Source organism: Cardiocondyla obscurior, linkage group LG01 (genome assembly GCF_019399895.1).
Source record: "Cardiocondyla obscurior isolate alpha-2009 linkage group LG01, Cobs3.1, whole genome shotgun sequence".
Classification (NCBI taxonomy): Eukaryota; Metazoa; Arthropoda; class Insecta; order Hymenoptera; family Formicidae; genus Cardiocondyla; species Cardiocondyla obscurior.
The window spans coordinates 5,532,097-5,552,387 of NC_091864.1; the positions used below are offsets into that span (position 1 = coordinate 5,532,097).

At 44.1% G+C, this 20,291-nt stretch overlaps 1 protein-coding gene across 1 annotated transcript in view; it reads left to right on the forward strand.

The window, feature by feature from the left end:
* Positions 1–472: 472 nt before the first annotated feature.
* The window catches only part of Sfl (N-deacetylase and N-sulfotransferase sfl), a 94,051-nt gene continuing 74,232 nt past the window's right edge, over positions 473–20,291 (forward strand). Inside the window, exon 1 of the mRNA XM_070656021.1 lies at positions 473–668. The gene's annotated coding sequence lies outside the window, so the exon portion shown is untranslated. The remainder of the gene's footprint in view (positions 669–20,291) is intronic.

A 20,291-nucleotide genomic window follows, 5' to 3' on the forward strand; every position in this document is an offset into this window, starting at 1 on the left:
TTCGTAGCAGTTTTTCGCCGGTCATCCCGTGCAGCGGAGGGTTCCGGACTTTCTCGTGCAACAACGTCGCACTCGCGTCGCCTTCCGTACGGTAACGTCGATCACGCCTTTGCTAACGGCCCTCGTCGTCGTCGCGTGTGTGGTGCCGTCCGACTTGCCGCGTATAACCAGGCACGAGAAGCCCCGAGAAAGGACGCCAGATGCCTGAACCTAACCTCCAAGCACGAAGACTGCCCCGAGGTAGCACGCTGCTCGCAGTTCGCGACTCGCGTCCGACGTAGTTTCCGTCCTGCTGATTTCGTCGCGTCGCGCGGCTAACTTTACGGCGATTCTCGCGACCGTGCACGCCGACTTAACCTCTGCCGCGGTGGCGCGAGCAAAACAATTGAAGGACGGCCGAGCGCTCGAGCTCAGCTGCATCCTCGTCACGTTGCGAGAGGCATCTTTCCCGTGTTCGCAAGGGGACGAGGGGAGGGGCGGGGGGGAAACGAAGACGAAGCGCGTAGAGTGACAGTGCAGTGTGAGAACGGGCTCGTGGACAGAAAGAAAGCTTTCGCGTCGAGCTGTTAATTGCGACCCTGGGTGGAGAGGAAAGATCCCCGCGTCCCCGGAATTCTTCCCTTCGTCTTGAGCGAATTGGTGGTCGGGCGCTACGGAATTCTCCCAAGGTAAGGCTTCTTGTTTTTTTTACTCCTTCCGTCAAAAATCGCCCCGAGGCTGTGCGAAGGCACATAAATAATGGCGTCGATCGTAAACAAACCGCTACACTTTTCAAACACGTGACTACTGGCATATCAAGTGCGCGCGATTGCAGACACGACTAACAAGTGAAGACGCCAGATGTTAGCCGTGCAGTTACAAACAGGATGGATAATTTATTTCTCGGCAAGCATAGCGATCTGTCATTCATTTCATCGCGCCCGCGATCGCCTAATTTCTCCTGTCGTCTCATTTAGACGCCGTCGAACGAGTACGAAGCTGCCGTTTAATGTAATACGACGCGCCGAAAGTATCAAATACAAACCGCTGATTATCTGCTGTTTATGGAGCGTAATCTCTCTTTTTCTCGCCTTCTCTCTCGCTCCGCGAGAGTCGACGCACGTGTCTCGGATGCTCGCGTCTTTTTACGACTGATAAGTTCGTGCGTTTTATCTCGAGAGCTAAGATAACGAAAATTAGCTTTATTTTTGGTGAATTATCGCTCGTTCCTCGCAAACGTCATTTCGCCAAGAGCCTTAAGTCTGATACACGCTTAGCGGGGGCGTCATCGTTGTCGAGCGAGCACCGTCGGTGCCGTTCGTCGCGCATCATAATTTCGACGAACTCTAAAGCGGAGGCGGCATTATTAAGCAGCCTCGCCGCAGATTCTTGGATAACGTCGACCGCGTCATCGGATCGGCAGGCGACCGAACGCGATAACGAGACCGTAATTCCGCAACTGATTCGCGGTATTCGCGGCGAGCGCTCCCCGTCTTTGTCGCGATGAATTTAATTAGCCGTGACTCGCGTAATTAAATATTCGATTCTACAAACTGAAAACGCGCGTATCTCCTGGCAAACACGTGACCAAAAGGGGGGAATTCTCGCGGACGTATAATTTCGGCACGCGCGTCTTACGCCTCGGCGATTTATTTTTAAGCGTGAGAAGAAAAAAAGAAAAAAAAAAAGAAACGTTTGAACGCGAACGTGGAAATTGCAATTTATTTTCAATTACTCACTTGTCGTTGGCACCGCTCGGCACGAGCTGCGCGATCGCGGGGAATAATAAATCGCGAATTGGCACTGATGACGTCGCAATTAGCTTCAAATGGAAACGAATAACGAAAATCGTTCGCTATCAATGGCCTCGAATTGGTTCTACAAGCCAAAGGGAGAGCTCGACGTGATAGCGTAAAAATCAGATCGGTGTCGAAGCGATAGGGAAAAAAAAAAAAAAAAAAAATACGCTCGCGCTCGATAATAGATCCGCGTTTTACGCGACGCCGCGCGCATCCCGCTATAATTAGATGCATCTGCCGACGCGGTTTTTACTTCGCTCGCTCGCGACGGTTTACCGGCGACGTATTATGTTCCGAAGCTCTCCCGGCTGCGCGAAAGTATCTTTTCCGCGCTGACGTGCTCACCTTTAAACGCCGCTCGCCTTTAATGCGACGTCGTACGAACCCTCGTCAGGATCTACACCGGCGGGGATGTCGTAAAAATTCCACGTTTGTAGAGTGGTTTCCAGGGAAGAGGCGCGGAGAAAGAGGCGGCGAATAGGTTGGAAAAAAGCTGGGCAAGGAACGTCCTACACACAGCGGGAGATTCTAAGGCACTGTTTTCAGCCGGACAAAACGCGGACTCGGCCCGCAGCTTGTTTTCCTGTCTCTTCGTTTCGTTAAGTCACGTGTGTCGCGTGTCTCTTACTGTCTCGGCGAAACAGAATTAAAAATTAATGATACGCGGAGCCCCGTCGGAACTCCGCACGAGTACCGGGAAACCGAACGATCGTGTGTAAACGCGATTAAATCGTCGAAAAATTTGCTCGTTAATTCCACCGCCTCGGTCCCATTACGAGAGAATTTTCTCATTATCACGGCCGCGGCTTCCGAATGTGAATTAGTGACGATGCAGAGAATTTCACAATGCAATGTCAATCTATTTAAGCAGTTGAGTCATGCCGCCTCGATATTATGATGTAACGCTCGCACCGATCGTCGCGTTGAATTGTAACGAGCTGATGCCAGACGTTTTATTTGCACGATACAGCTGCCGATGTTCAGGAATGCAAGCTTCGACGCCGCGCACCCGCGCTACCCAAAAATATTTATCGCCCGCTTAACGAAACGTACCTCGACATCGCCGTCAAACTCGGAACTCGCTTATCGACTCCGGTGCGCCGATCATTACCTAAAACTGTTCCTGTATGCAAGAGAGTTCGACGCCGCGTCTCGCGCGCTGTCGACCCCGAGCACGCCGCGGAGACGTAGAAATTCCGGGAACGCCGATCCCCGGCTGGCGAGAGCCGTTTTCGTGACATTTATCTCGCGGCAAGTTCGTGCTAACATTGCACACTTCTTGCCGGAGTTCGGATGCAACGCCCGGATAATTCGCATCGGGCTAGAAAAGAGAGACGGGGAGAAAGAGGAACGGAGCGGAATAGGACGAACGGGCGAAACGTGGCGCGGGAAACTGAGGCGAGAAGGCGAGCGGGAGAAAGAGGGAGGAAGGGTCGTTCTTTTTCGGGTTTTGATACGAATTACCTGAGTTTGCCTATCTTGCCCTCAAGATTACCCCTTTTCACGGTCGCCTTCGGCGCCGGGGACGCGCTTCCCCGCGTGATGCGAAAAGTTTGAATGGCTTTCGTTACCGGATTTTCCGGACGACGCGCCTCGCTACATGCAAATTCCGAGTATTTTCCGCGCGCGCGAGCGACGGTCTTTAGGGACTTCGCGAGGCGCTTCGAATTGGGTTCGCGAACCCACGGGATTTTAACGGCGGTAACAAGGTACGGCGCGAGGATCGTTGTAATCCGCATTATCCGCATCGATCTGCCCTCAGCCGTCTCGTCGGGCATACGGCGCTCTACCTACCTACTAATCAAACGACGCGAACGAATCCCGATGTACGTCTGACCCCGACAATTTCTGTGCAACGCGATTCTTAAGTGCAGCCTGACCGGCAACGCGTACTATTAAATAATTCATCGTGCCTTCTTCGGGATCACTTAGAATTCTGCATCCGCGCTACGAGAAACGATGCGGCTTGGTACATTGGTTACATGATTGGACTTTAGGCTAACCCAGTGAACGTTTAGTTCAAAATAAACATTTTATAACGTGCGATTACGATCTTTTGCGATTATGAGCTTTTAACTGAATAAAAAAAAAAAAATGCTTTAGAAAGATCGAATTCTTTAGCTCAAATTACAAAAGATAGACGTATAAATTGAGTAAAATTATATTAAAACAAATGTTTTAAGTACCATTATGAAGTTCATATAATTTAGGATTGATATATCAATTTATGACTGAATAGTTTATGAAACTTATGAATAAAAATCTGCTTTATAATTTTAACCACTCGGTATAATGATAATTTAATCAGGAATTAATTATTCTATTTTATATGATTAGTTATCACGTGTAATAAACTGAGAATCTTGTTACAGATAATTATTGCTAAGAAAATTAAATTTAAAATAACGATAAGAGAGAGAGAGAGAGAGAGAAAAAAAAGAATTTAAGATATTTTAAAGAGAAACCTTTTTCAAAATCGCATAGTAATGTCGCCCAGATTTGCTTATCACGGCGCGGAAATGTAACAAGGTGTAATCGCTTTATTCGCAAAGCGTATCGCTCGGAATCGGTAGTAGAAAGTACGCTCGAATAAAGGAGCAATTGTCCGTCACGAATTCGATCGGCGCGTGTCATTATGCCGCACCGATCCTGATTAGCGCTTCATACGTCGCGCTAATTGGTTCGCTGTCGAGTCGTCCACGTCCGCACTCGTTCGATCGGTTCGATTGTCAAATCCCGCGGCGAGTTATCGTCATGTCGCGTATTTATCCGCTTCCGGATTCGCGTACGATAATTGAGCGCGCACTCTGCCAGTTTGTGCCGCCGCTAAAACGACGAGTTTAACCCGGCAATAGCGCACCGCTGCCAACTCGCCGTCGATATCCGTATAATGTCGCGGATACAGCTATACACGCTCGTCGGCTCAAGGAGCGTAGGCGATGAACTCCTTCACCGCACCCACGGTATTATCTTAAGCCGGCACCGATATACGCGTGAATTCATTGCGCTCGTCTGTTGTTATGCGTTTCTCGTGAGCCGATCCCGTGAGGCTTGCATTTATGATTGCGAATCGCGACGCATCTCGTGTTTTTGTTCCCCCTCGTTGTTCCTTTTTTTTTCTTTTTTTTTTTATATATATATTATGGTGAGGTATTGAGCGTGAACAAAAGAAATATTTTTTAAATGAAATCTGTTCGGGACTGACGTCAATTAAAACTACGTTGTCAATCATATCACCACTCTCAAGCGAGACGCGATCTCGAGTTCTCTTCGCGTGAAAGAGTGCTCGAAGCGATAAATCAAACGAAGGTCTTTCTTCGTCCTTACTTGCCGCCGCGCCGCGAGTAGTCGTTTGCAATAAAAGAAACCGTTGCTTTTCGACAACGGCAACTAAGTACGTGTCACGACGCGGTATATAATTTTCCAATCGTCGAGCTCGTTGGGGTACGCAAAAGGACCGTTCGCATGAAGAGCGCCAGGGACACGTAACTAGAAGGCGCGCGCGATGAAATATCGAGATTCTATCACGTCAGGTCGGTCCGTTTGGCTGGCCGGGTCCTTCGGAGAGGTAACCATCTCGCGCGCGGCTCGGTCGATCGCCTCTCGATCGGGAAGTAAACGAGTTCCCGGGGCGAACGGTCGCTCCGTTCGGTCGAGCAAAAGCGAGAGGGGGACGAAAGGGAAGAGAAAAAAGAACGCGACGGTAAGGAACGATGGGACGAGGGCCGAGAGGGCCGCGGGAGAAACACGATGGCAGCACGCATACCTGGCGTGCATCGACTACCTGCCTATCCTGGTTAACTCGATTGCCGCGATTGCCGTAAAATGTTGATACAACACGGCCGGCGTTTGTCATCCACGAGTTCATCGACCCAATTAAAGGCGACGCTTAAAGAACCGCGACCGGTGTCGTCCGCGCATCATTTAGCGTTTCTCTTCCCTCCGCGTTTTTCCGCAAAAGATCATAAAGCATCTATTTCGGTGGTTCGCGCGGCGAAAGCCGGGCGAACAACGGCGGTTATGGAAAGGTCTCGGCAGGGCTGCAGCCGCCCGTTATTTTTAGAAGTCCGCGGTACGAACATCTAACCTGGCGGTTAGACGGGATTCTTGAATCAATTATAACGTATCAAACAGACGTTCATATCAATTATTTCGCCGCGGCACGTTGTCTCTGTTTGCGAGTTATTGTTTTTGCGGGATATTATAACTTATTTTTTATTACATTATTTTTTTTTTTTTTGAGGGGGCAAGTCTATAAACTGATATGCAAGTTCTGAAATGTAACGTAATTTATTCACAGTCGCGGATAATTATATACACCTACTTGTAGAACTCGCTTTATATATACATATAACTCTCTGAATCGAGGCGCCGTTCGGTTTCTTGATACTAATTTAACGAATCCGGGTTTGTAATCTCGCGAGAGTGATCTGAGAAGGGTTGTCGACCCGCGGGATTTTCGATGATGAAAGTAATACGGTTACTGTTTAAATTTGGAGTGCGGCGTTACCATCTCGGCTACGGAATACCAGGCGCGCGCGGTACATTTTTGCTGCTGTACATATCTAAATCTGCACGTCAAAGGAAGACGGGGAAACGCGCGCCCGACGTTAACGGCGCCTTGAAATAATCGCGCTGTTATAATTGCGAATTGCGCCGAGCATTGAATAATGGAAAGCCAGTGGGATACCATCGCATTCTTGACGTATCGCGAAGATTTACAAATCGAAACATGGAGATATTTCCTCAGTCAGTTCGCCAACGGAAATGTTTAATGCTTTTTTGAGGTGGGAGGAGGGCGGTAAGCAATAATCATGCGTGTTATTTGCATTGCTCATTACGCAGCTGCGCCGCGTACTACAATAGAGTTCGCGAACGTAACCGAAGGATGAGCCCGGCCGATTGAATTGCAGGAAGGGTGGTCGTCTGGGTTATAAATCATAGCCATTGTGTAATTTAATTACGTTTTCGGTAATCGGCAGCTGCAATCGATTGCGCTCAGCCGAGTGTAATTTGCAAACCTAATCGCCTGTTGCGGTTCGCGCGTAAGATATAATACCAGTTTGTCAACTATATTACTGTGTTTGATAAAGTTCATGTTAACGTGTCCATTAATGCAAATCGCGCTTCAAACACCGCGCGATGGAAGGAGACGGCGGTGTTGTTGGTAAACTCCAATTAAGGCGCGTTGTTAAAAGCTAATCTAGGGGTGTCATTCACCGACGAACGACTTTTACGCTTTTATTTTACAGCCGTCCACGGTGGAAAAATATATTTTGCCCCCCGCGAACGATGAATGCGTGAAACCTATTAAACCGCAAAAAAAAAAAGCGTTTCTCAATTATCTGACTTCTTAATCGGCGAGCCCGTTAAAGAGCGCGCGAATTTATCAAATTATCGGTACTTCGGGCGAACTGGCCGAGCCAATCAGGCGTGCATAATAGGTGAACAATATAATCGTCTTAACTTTGATTTTCCCATTGGTCCTCTTGCCGCATACAATGGTAGATGAAGTTTCTAAATTAAGCGGTGCCCACAAAGTTACTACGCGGTCTTTAATGACGTTTCATCTAGGTACGATTTAGTTGTTACACGTGTAATTTCATTAATTTATAAAAATAATATTGTGCAGTATAAAAAAAAAAATAGAAAAAAAAAGAAAAAAATTAAAAAACTGTGAAAACAAACAAAAATAATCCGTCGAGCGGAACTTTATATCGATAAATCTGTACGTTACGTTGCGTTCTACAATATCTCACAAATGGGAGAAGTAGTCCACGCGACATTTGCATTAAGCGGGAGGGTATTCAGCTTGCCGTGATGCGTCAATGAACCTTCATGCGTTCAACATGCGGAAACGTTCCTAATGTTTACTCGCTTGCCGATCAAATCGCGCTTGGTTGCACAATATTCGCAGATAGCGCGCGACGACGTGCTGATGATACTTGGGGATTGACCTGGCCGTGACGTGTGCAACCTGACCGCGGACGTATCTCGTTGTAAACCCGAAATACCAATATTGGATACGAAATTGTCATTAGTGGCGCGACGGTAAATGATTCGCTGCGGCCATCACGCAGACAGGTCCAGTCGCACGCGAACGCGGCAAAAGATGAGGCTCTCTGGCTCTCACGACCTAACTGGTTTTCGGCCGGCCGAAAATTACTCGATACGTATCGGGGACGCCCATTGTCGGCGATATGACGTTTGCGGAATGGCAATCTAGTTCGATGTATTATACGTGTTGTTCAAACTTTGAGCACAATGCTCCGCTGCGGCGAACGAGGACTGTATCGGGAACGATCGCGGGCTCCGAGCGAGTAAACTCTGTCTAAGGCATTGACAAGCGCACGGCGAATTCCAAGAGGTAGACCCGCCGGTCTGAAATATCTGGACGGGGTAGACTCGAATTATTGCAAGCCGCATGGACAAATGGGCGAGGAAAGAGAGATGACAAAGAGCGGCCGCTCGTTGCCTCGCGGCCGCGATAAATAAACCGCAAAATTTGATCCCTGCATTTGTCGGGGTAAAATATCGGCTCATTTCCTACGATAACTCGTTCTCAATCGTCCGCGCGCGATCAACGCGAATCTCCCGTGTCCGCGCGATAGATATAAAACGGGCAGCGTGCAACGGAAGGACCGTTTACGAGGAAGGATCGCCTCGCGATCGCCGGCCGAATTTAACAGGCGCGTTTGAATAATCCCTGCAATCTGCGTTAGCTCGTCTGCACAATGCTCAATCAGTCATTCCGCGGCTAAAATAGATCGCACCGTGTAAACGGTATTATATCTGTTTCGCGCACGTCATTGTCAGAGAACCTGCTTGGAGAACCATGGGTGAAAAGCTGACCTATTATCAAACTTTGATATTTCCGACATCCCTTTGTTAAGATTCGAGAACAGATCTTCGTCTGATTTCTGCAAATTAATTGCAGATTAATTACAGAGGAGTTGCCAAGTTTAACTTTTTTGCAACCTATCTCGATTTTCTTTGATATTTTTTTTTCTGCATACCAATTATAAATTTGCCTCTTTCAAATTTAAAGCAAAAAAAAAAAAAAAAAAAAAAAAAATTAATTGGTTTGCAGTTACAAACTAGTTACGTTTTATTCTATTTAAAAGTATTATGAGATCGACCGCGGGATTACGGCTCTGGATCGTTAACGGTTAAGTAATCGGTGACATAACGATGCAACGAGATCTCGCGTCGTCCCTTTTGTTTCCAAGACTGCCAGGGAAAAAGAAACGAGTCGGCGAGCGAAGGGGGGAAAAACGTGAGCGGTTCATTGGACAAAGAGCAAACGCATCAACGATGCAGTTGCGACAACAACGCGGCGATCTATATTCAACGAGGTGAAACGCGCAGACATTCCCCAGTTACGTCCGACTCGTCATTCGTTTCGTCGATTGGATTTATAGCCGTTCTCGCTCATCCGCGACGTATCGCTCTCTGCGTTAAAAGTAGCCCGGTCGAAAATTTTTTGTATCTCCTTTTCGAAACCGTTCGTCAAAATTGTGCCTAAGCACCCTCGACCGTTGTCGTCGCATTGGCAATTACACCTGCAGTTTTCTCTCGTCCGGAATTCGAGCTCGTAGGCTAATTTGAATAATCTTATTTCACTTGCTTCGCCGAGGCTGTTTATTGCGCGAGATCTGTACTCTGGCCGAGATTAAATCCCCAAGTAATGCGTCGCGACCGTCTTGATCGTCGCTTAATTGCGTTTCGGCGGTTTAGCATATAAACACGAATGCCGAGAGAGAAAGTCGAACGCCGGAGATCCTGGCGATTGAAAGTCTCAGTGGTTTTCCCTCTCTCTCTCCACTTTTTTTTTTTTTTTTTTGCAAGTCTAATCGGCTATTTTTTTTACGGCATAAAATTCGATTGTTGGTTATATGGCGCTTTAACGCCGGAATTAGAGCAAACGTAACCGAAATCGGATTGGTTTCAATTACCGACCTCTACGGTTTAACGTGGTTGTGGGAAATTTGTACGTTTGTTGAAATAACCGAACGAGCCCTTTTCCCGAATGCTCCCGCATTCGATGCGGTTTATTAACTTTTTGACTATAGCGCTGCTATAGAACGAGCGATGGCGAGTCCACCTATCCGATTTCGCGGATAAGCGAACCGCATTGCCTGGACCAATGGCGGGATATTACTTTTAATTGAAATCGGGTAAAATATTCAGTTACGTTATAGCGACCGTCGGTACGTTTTGTAATGATCGAGAGAGAAAGAGAAGAGAGAGTATTTCCAAGTTAAATTCGCGTTGATAATTCATCTTACCGATAAAATATTCAACTCATTAATCTACTATTTAAGAATTTTATATATTTCTTATTTTATAAGAAATTATTTTTTATAAATACTGTATGTATGCGTATATGTTCAAATTTGCGCTATCTTTACTTCGACACTCGCACGCTCGTTCGAGGCGCTCTTAAATTCAGCCAACGGACGATGTGATATCGTGATCACCTAGCGGAAACGTGTTGCTGTTTATAGCAAAAATATTTTACCAGAGCGAAATAACCGCGGGACCGCAGACCGGCGAGACCGTGCCGTTATGCCGGTCAGAATCGCGGCGAACGTTTGCGAAATTGAATTCTCTCCGTTCTCCAATTGGTGCGAATTTTGTGACCGGAAAATTTGCAGCTTCATTGAAACGCCCTGGGATTTTTCGTCGCGGACTTTGCGCCGCGCACGTTAACGTATTACGCGTGCCACGTTGCTTTTATCTGTAGACTTCAATCAACGCGGAAGTGTCGCGAATGCCGGGGTCTGTGTGCCAATTGCCCTCGGCCCGTCGCGCCCACGTCGATCTAGCTCGATCCGCGCGCGTACGTATACAACCGGTTCACGGTTAAGCGAGCTGTAAATACAGTCATTAAGCGCGGTCCACGCACGCGAGCCCACGCATTCGACACACATTTGACGGCGGGCGCGCGCGCGAAAAAGGAACGAGCAGGCGATCGATCTCTCGTCATGCCCGCCGAGAGTGGATCGGCCGGTATTGCGCGGTTTTAAGAGCTTGCGCTTCAAACATGTGCGCTTAATGCGGTACATCCATCAAAGTGCTCGCCACGAAGGGCTGCATAATAGCATAAACAGAGGCGGACACGCGACACGCTTCTATTGAGAATAAGCGGCAATAATAAGCAGTTTCGTCGAGTGCTTGTGAAAAGAGTCTTCTTAAGACTGAGCGTTATTCTCCATTGCGCGTTAGACATTTCATAACTTAATTGGAGAGCGATTTTCATTTTTAAAGAGTTATTTTTTTTTTTTTTTTTAGCTCAACGAACAAGCTTGGATTTATTTATTCGGTCTAAGCGATATATGTATACGCGAGGTCAAAAATATATTTTTTATTATGTGGACGTTGCAGCGGGGTTTCAATGCTCGCGGTATACAATATGTATATAACGCGTCGTTAATTATTTATTACATATATGACCCGATTTTGCAAAAAGTAATTTATTATGTGCGACGCTTGGAAAGTTAAAATTCTGTTTCTGTCTTTATTTTCCGTAATGTATATGCGCATAATAAATCCCTCGTTCAGTCGATGCCCTAATACACTACGAACTCTGTAGATTACACCGTCAAAGGAATTATCGTCAAAGGACGAAGGGTGCCGTTTCCGTTATGGTCGCCAGGGAACATTGCGCGCCGGCTTGCAAATTAACGGTCATAAATCGTTGCCTTTCGTACATTGCGCGGCCGTGTCGCGGAGGTACGGAAAAATTTGCCCTAACAACGCGGGATTTATTTATTGCTGGACCGGTGACACGCGCGGCAGACTGTGACGGTTATCTTGACGTCGTCGTAAATCTGGCCTAGTAACGCTTGACACAGTTTTCACCCAAGCATCATTGGCATATGCGCGCGTGTATGTGTGTACATATTTTATACGCTGGTCATATAAATGCTGAACGATTGGGTATAATAATCTGTAATAGTTTGCTAGATGAGCGAATCATCTCGTCACGTGGCATTTTAAATTAAACATGCACGATGTATCTGGGAATCAAAATGATTCACACACTTTTCTCGCGAATAAATTATTGATATGAATTAATAATCCTTTTAAATAATCTAGCGATATATTGATTTGAATGGGGGGAGGGGGGGGAAGAAGGATTAAGCTATATTAAATTAATATAATTCATATGGTGACGAATAGAATTTTGTTGTTGCTATCATCTCTCACGTTTCCTCTCAGTTGAGATAAAGGGCGATAGGTCAGGGACACTCGATATTGTAAGCCTGCAACCGCTTTTACGGGGTTCGTTGGCGCAGCACATACCAAAGTGGTGGTGCGGGTTTCGAGCGCGTGTTGCGCCCCGAATGTGCAGACAATAGTTTCGCAACGCGAAATGCAAATAAACGCGACAGGCCCCGCTGGAAGCGTTGTCGTCCGTGTCAGCTCCATAATACGGCGGAACTTTGACTCGAGTTGTCTTTGACTCGAACGGACGCGGATCTTGATGCTGCCAGCCCGGGGAGTTGCCGGAACAATTGTACCTCGGGACTCTCCTAATGCCTCGTCGAATTCAAGGCGGTAACACCTTTGTTGACGTGTTCGCGCTCCTCAACGAATTGGTAGTTCCTTAGATTCCTCGATAGTTTCCTAAGTTTCAACCGCGCATCGCGTGCACCGGCGCGCGAAAAGCGGCTTCATTTATTTAAGTGTCCTGCAAAATGGACAAAGTACGGAAGGTCGGTAAACGTCGATTAAGTTGAAGCGGCTTAATGCGACATCCTAAGCCGACCGAAATGTTGCGCGATGTAACAAAATTGTTCAACGCCGTGAAAAAAAAAAAGTTATTCAGTACCGTCATTTATTTCTGTTTGCATTTTAATTGCATCGGGCGTATGACTGCGCATAGTTCATCGCTCTTAATGTAAATGTAACGGCGAAAAATTATCGATTTCTACACAATAAAAAATTTACAAAGTGATGTTCTTTCGATTAAAAGAACAAAAAAATAGAGAGAAAAGAGAAAAAAATTTTAAAGCACATTTTTTTTTTATTCGACGAAGTATTGTTTAAAAATACAATCGCGAGATGCGCACAATATAGATTTTCTTGCAGCGCATCGAGCGGCGAAACCTAGTTAAGGATCAAATTGCATCTCAAATTGCGAAAACTATTTCTTTGTTCTCTGCGCAAAGGGGCAGAAGCTCCGAAACGGCACAAAAGCAACGCCAACTTCGTCGCATGGCGCGCACTCTTCCTTTTCACGAGCCCGAGCGTCTGTTGCGTATTCTTCCGGAAGGAAAACTGCGAAACGAGCGGAGACGCGAAAAAGAGGCGAGACGCTGGATACCTTCACTCTATTCACGGCTATCGCGTGCGTTTTCTTCGGTGAAAAACGACGAGTTAACTTTACGTAGAAAATGGTCGAACTCGCCGGACACATATATTCGCGCGGGTTTGTGAATGGGTCTCATTGCATGCGATTTCGAAGGACGAGGTACAATTCGCACCGGTGATCGAATTATATTTATGATTTTATATTTCAACTTCGGCAATAATCGCACGCCACGTCACGCGTTTGACGCAATATTGATGTGCTGACGATGACGTGAACAAATTTACTTTCGAAATAAAGTGTTTTTCGAAACTGCTGTCACTGTAATACGCATCGATACGCATGCTTTTAAAACATTTATTTCGAGAACGTTATACATTATTGTTTCAGTCTATATAAAACTGACTATATACAGTCTTGCGTAAAAAAAATTTAAGTACACTTTTAATAACCCAGAAATAAAAAAAAAAAAAAAATTTGTTTTACGCGTGCGATTAATTTTATTATTTAACATAAAAATTCTGATAACAATACTATTTCTTTAATACGCCCGATTACTTAGCACGCTAATAAGTATGCTTAAGAATTCTACTACGCTCTTGAGATTAAAGTGAAAGTTTTAATAGTAGAAAAACCTATATAACTTTATAAAGCTTGTATCTTAAGCTTGTAAACTTCGGTATGTTTACCGAACCGTAGCCGTTAACTCTTGGAAAGTTTCCGAATTCCGTATCGAGAAAAGATTTAGCTCTCGGGTAAGAATGCGAGGTCCGCAACAACGACGTAAGTCAGGCAAGCGTGGAACGTGATTCATGACGTATACCGCGTAACAGTGCCCGGTTCGATCGGATTAAGCTTGACGCCCGGCGCACTGGCGCTGCCAATACCCCCATCGTTATACAATATCGACGTGCCACCGATAATAGGTCCAAATTTACACCCCGCTACGATGAGATATGACCCTTCAGTTTGACACATTCGAGACTTATGCAGGCGCCACTAATCGAAGGATCGATTAATCCGATTTCAAGAATCCTTTATTACCAAAGAAAACGCACACGCTTCGCAATTAAATCTTACATACAACCGATATGTAATCAAGCGCCAATATAAAAGTTATTTACTTGATTAAGAAGTTTATTTTCGACGTTTTTTTTTCCGTATCAAATTTAAAAAAAAAAAAAAACTACTGATAACGACGAGTTACATTCCGATTAAGCTAGAAATAAAATTGCAAAAAATGGATTGCCAATATCGGGTTGTCGTTAAACGTCATTGCCTATCGTTAGTGTTTTCGCCGAGCAAGATATCGCCATGTAACGGCGTTTCCGATAAACCTTTGTCTCGGATCGCAAGATCATTTGCGTCGCTTCCGCTTCCATAATTACACGCACGTATCTCCCTCGATCCGGTGTTACGTAATTGGTGCCGTTTATGTCATGATTAACACGCACGAGCAGTAAATACCCGTTACGCTTGGCTAAACGCCATCGATCTCTCGCGCATGGCCGAATTACGCGATTAATTTCTAATGCGCGTGTCCACTAGCGAATCGACTGGACCGGGTTGCGCGAGCTGCGCCAAAAGCCCCGGGACGGGACACGTCTGTTTCACAAGGACATTCAAGTTTTAATGGAGGACTTGCTAGGATCGATCGCGCCCTCACACAGGTATCCGTACAGAGCGACGAACGTATATCTGCGTCGCACTCGTTGCGCTCGCCGTTAATGACACCGGGTCGAAGTGGCGGCAAAGTGGTGGACGTGTGGCAGTCGTGTTAACGAGTCTCCGATAGCGAGCGGGTCGACAGCTGTTAACGTGCAATTAAAATGGCGAGATAGAGAGAATCGGGAGAACCGTGGCCGTGGAAGAGCCGACGTAAAACCGTCGTCGCGCGCGTCTACATGCAACTCCGCGACTTGCCCGCGCGCTAATACCTGCATCATTAACGGCGAACGCGTCGCGCATCGGACATGCCCGCCTAATTACAGCTGACTAAAGCGTTTGATTATCGGCACGTGCACCGAGATAATGGCACCCCGTACTCCGGCTACGTGATCAAGCGCCGGTGTCCCGGTCAACGCAATATCCGTCCGCACCTCGGCCAGTCGCAAAATCGCCACGCACGCAATCGTAATCCAATTTGCCCCCTTCTTATTTTACCTCTTTTCGCCTCCGTCGAGCCGTTCCAAAGTCCCCGGCTCTTATTACGCGATCTTCCGCTACGTTCCTACAGGTAGACAGAAGAAGCGAGGTAGCACAAAGCGCAAACTCTTGCCCTTACATCATTAAACTTGTTCCGGTCGAGAGATATACCCGCTTCGTAAGTGGAGGAATCTTCTCTCCATCATCTACTCTTTCTCCAGACATTTTTTTTATCAGAATCGACCATCCTTTGACGCTGCGCCTCGAGTTCTTTGATACCCGCGAACCTTTGACCGGACTTCGGACAGCAGCCGGTGATCATTAAGAACGGCTGGTACCGTCTCGCGATTAAATTGCGTGCGTCCAAGCGTCGAATCGAGCGACATTATTTACCGTTTGTTCCGAGTTTCCCCGAACTGACCGCAGCTTCAAAGGAAACCGCGCGTTTCGCGTAACGTCGATCCGATCGCTGTATATTTCGTCGCGGTCGACCGATTTGTCGATGATGTATCGTCGCTCTGTTCCCTCGCTAGTTCCTTGAGCGAACACTTATCACGATCACCGTAACGCCCCGATAGTCGTCCAACGACCCTCCGATATTCCATACCTATCGATACTTTCCGAAGATCGCGATAGACCTCCTCTCTCTCGTAATATCCTCGCACCCACCGGATTTTCTCTCCTCTTTCCGCATACGCTTGTCGCGCGCATTTTATGCTTCTTGGCGCCACCATCCTTCGCCCTCCTCTCTCTCTCTCTCTCTCTCTCTTTTTTTTTTTTTTTTTTCTTTCATCTTATCCTATATGCGACCCGTCTCAGGTGCCCTATCGCGCTCTCCCTCCGTCGCCATCGATCAGTCGGTACTTTATCACGACGCAACGTGTGCGCGCACTTTATCGCCGGTGCCGCATTATGGCAATACGTCAGTGCGGTTTTGCCAACATCAATTGCCATTCAAATCAGTGCCGATCGTATCAGCGTGTCTCGGACAGGATAACTACCTTGCGCCGCGCGGGGAGAAAGAACATCAAAGACGTGTTATCGATATGTCAGAATCAGAGGGACGAGAAAAAAGATCGATCGCTTTCCATTTCTTTTGAATCAACATGTTGTCGGGTTTTTTATTTTTTATTTTTATTTTTTTTTTATTAACAGAAATTTAAGCTCTTTATGCGATAAATGAAATAAAAAAAGTGTCAATGCAAAAACACGAATTTTTTTTTTTGACTAATGGGGGAATTAGAACGCATTGATGCATGGAGTAGTAAATATCGAATAAATATCATCGCCGGAGCGTTGATTTCAAGTGCAGACGTAAATGTAAAAACCGAATTTTTTTTTTCTTTTTTTGTTCAATATTACTTCGAGATTCAGAGATAAACACGGGATGAAATAAAATCATTAGAATCCTCAGCGAATCTCGCTAATCGCATTATTTCGTTTTTCTCTTCCATCCTATTCGGAAAAATTACGCTCGTCAGAACGTGAGCTGGAAATAATAGTCGATTATACGACGTGAATATGATTTTTTTTTTTTTTTTTTTTTTTTTTTTTTTTGCGGAGATCTATGTTTTATTTATGTATTATGTATATATCTTTCCTTTTCTATGCGGAGCGAGCTCTCGTCATTTTTATATTGATAACATCACAGTGTTCCGCGTACGAAGTGCATTTATTATAAATATAGTTTTTCCTTTAATCTGAATACGGTACGGAATGGTTATTGAAAAGTTAGCGAATAATGAACGCTATATCCAGGCCGCGTCGTAAAACATTGAAAGTTTTGAGGATGGAGTTTCCAAATGGCTGGTACAATGCACTCCTACAAAACGGGAAGTAATAAGGGATGCGACTTTTATTGCAATTTCGTGTCAAGGCTTTCACCTACACGTGCTTGTATCATCAATAAAATGACGAAAGTTTCGTTTGCGACAAAAGCTTTTTTTTTTAAAAGTTAGCAGTGCGATTAATAGAGAAATAAAAATATTATAATTAGCGCTTTTCCATAACTTGCTGAAAGGATAACGTGAGAGATCTTAGCTTACAATCTTTTTGTCAGCTCGAGAGGTGTGAGCGTCGGGTTGAAAAGAAAAAAACAATTCAAGCAACTATCAACCTCTTGTTATAAACCGATAATATCGAATTTCTTTAACCGATCCGTTTTGCTCCCATGTAAAATATCGTAAGATACGTTCATTAAAAATAATAGCCGAATAGCTACTGGGCCAGATATTTCTGATTGGAGAATTAAACTTGTGGATAACAACGTTTTGAATGAAATTCAAGAGACGGGCGCCTTGAACAGGATTTATTTATCCTTGGAAGCTTAACGAGACTAATTTGGCGGGAGATATTTCGAGCTTTATCTTCCGTAAATACTTGTAACACTTGCGCCTTGCGCGCGTTGCATTAATCGTAATTACAACCTTGTGAATTAATCTGCGATCCGTGGCCCAATTGGATTACGTTTGCATCTGCCTCTGCAGTTTGTTTACATTTTTAGATGTTGCGCGAAAAAACATCGGAAACGTCGGCCGATATTTTCTTCGTTTGGTGAAAATTAAACAGCTCTTGAACGGGATGTTTACTGTTTAATAACGCTACTCAAAATGTTCTAAATTAGGGAGTAAATTACTAACGAGGAATACGTCCTAATTATCGCTTTTGTTTTACATCCGTCATCGATCACGCGTTTATTACTCGGGCAGCTTTTATTTTGCGCGTAGCAATGGTGTTGTTTCACTGTCTGCTGTTTGAGTTCCAATCATTTTATAATCATCTGGATCGCAGCGCGGAAAGATGAAACCCATTTTCGCATTAATATTCGAACGATATTAAATCGGGTCGATTCTATTACGGCTATCGTTATTATTTATATTTCGTGATATTGAACTAATTGTCAATTGATACATACATTTCTAATAAATGCCTCGAAAGCTAATGCAAATGTTTATACAAAAAAAAAGACATATGATACAAAACGATGGATAAAATAAATTTAAAATGAAATTAGTTTATGAATCAGTAAGTACACACAGTTATATACATGTTAATAAAACAGCTCGAAATTATTTTGATATGTAATCTCTCAAATCATTAACGGAAAAATAATTACACGTTTATATAATATTAATTTCACAAAATTCCATTTATTAAAATCAGTCGCGCTGCCCTGTTAGTGGAGATAATTATAATTTTAGAAATGTTTTTACTTTCAAAATCTGTTATAAAATATACAATAAAAATAAAAGTAATTTATTATGTTGTTCTTTATTTAAATTGGTAAATTTATTTATTTATTTATTATTTTACAAAGCTTGAGATTATTCAACAGGATGCAATTGAAAAAAGTAACGTTCATAGTAATTGTTCATCATTTTTATTATATCGTGATCGTACTATTGAATGATTGATCTAGAAGTGTAATGTGGCGGAACGAACGTTATGTTAGCTCATTACCGATGACGTAAGCACGAGCCTTTTAAAAAATCCTAACAGGTGTAACCGTTTCCGTATATATATTATTATTATCTATACAACATATCAATTTTTAAATTATTCAGTGACGCAAACTTTCTTTCTGTATTCGCAATTAAGCCACGAGCTATAACGACGACGTTATCGCAACTGAGCGCAATTTTTTACACGCCGCAACGTGCCTCTCTGATACTTTACGTATCATCATCGTAAATAAAAAAAAAGTACGACGTACATTTATGAAAATTACGATATAATACCGCGGCAAGAAGTATTAGAATATTTCAGTTATATCGTAAAATGCCACCACGGTTTCGCGAAATACGAGGCTGCTTTTGTTAAAATAGTTTTTCTTCCGAACGATTCGAGAAATCAGCTCTAATTAGAATGGCTATACGAATTTCCACTCGGGTAAATTTTTTAAGCAACGATAAAATGTTTTGAATATATCAGTACGTAGCTCGATTGCAATTGTCATAAAATCAATATTTTTGAACGATTTAGTTGCAGAAAATGCGATTGCTTTTAAAGATAGTGTATAAATAAATCATTGCATGGCTCATTGCGTTATCAATCGGTAATACTGACAAACGGTCCGATAATCCTCGTTCACTTAAGAGCTGTTTTAACTTGCGACAATTTTTCTGAGTTATCGAAATGTCTTTTTTTTTTTTTAAATTACCTGCCGCTTTTAGAATACAATGAATGAGTAATTATCTGCTACGGGCACAGAGCTTGACTGATCACACACGATTATGAGATGCATCATGGGTTGAACTTTAATTTTGTAACATGATTACACGAAAAAGTTATAAAAATATGAATAAAATTTAAAGAAAACCGCCTCGATTTTTATATCGCCAATTAAATCATTAAAAAAAAAACTATTAATTCTTAAAGAGTGTATCTGACACATTATGCGTATCAATACATCACGGCCAGGTTTGCTTTGTTTAAACAGGGCTTAATTAAATCTTTCGATTTTATGTCTATCGAAATTAGTCACGTCGTTAACGCGTTTGTGTTACGACGTAATAACAATGACGGTACACTGCCGCCATACGTATGACAACTAATTATGATACGGCACGATTATTGCGTATTATTGTGGCTATTACGTATGATAATAATGCCGCGCGTTATATCGTCTCGCGATGCGATGCGTTACAACGTCAGCGTAATACAAATAATACGATATTATCAATATGCAACGTGCTTGCGACAGTTCTATTAATAACAATAGAGATTGATATGAATCTGGTAGCGTGCCACCTTTGAACGGACATTTTTTTTTCTAATGATAAATAACCGTACTTTGACTTACACTTTGCAACCTTAAATTTAAATCCCAAAGAACGCGGCCCTGCTTATTTATGTTAAGCTGTTAATACCTCACGCGTATACTCGTACTCGTATGCATGCCGGAGATTTAAAGTGCTTCTCTAGTTATAAATTTAAATATAACTCTGCGCTTCGGTTATTACGCTCCGGTTGAATCTTTAAGAGGACTCGGTCGAATACGTGGCCCGAGCTTTTGTTGCAAGCGTCTGATTACACGTAAGCCGAACAGTATT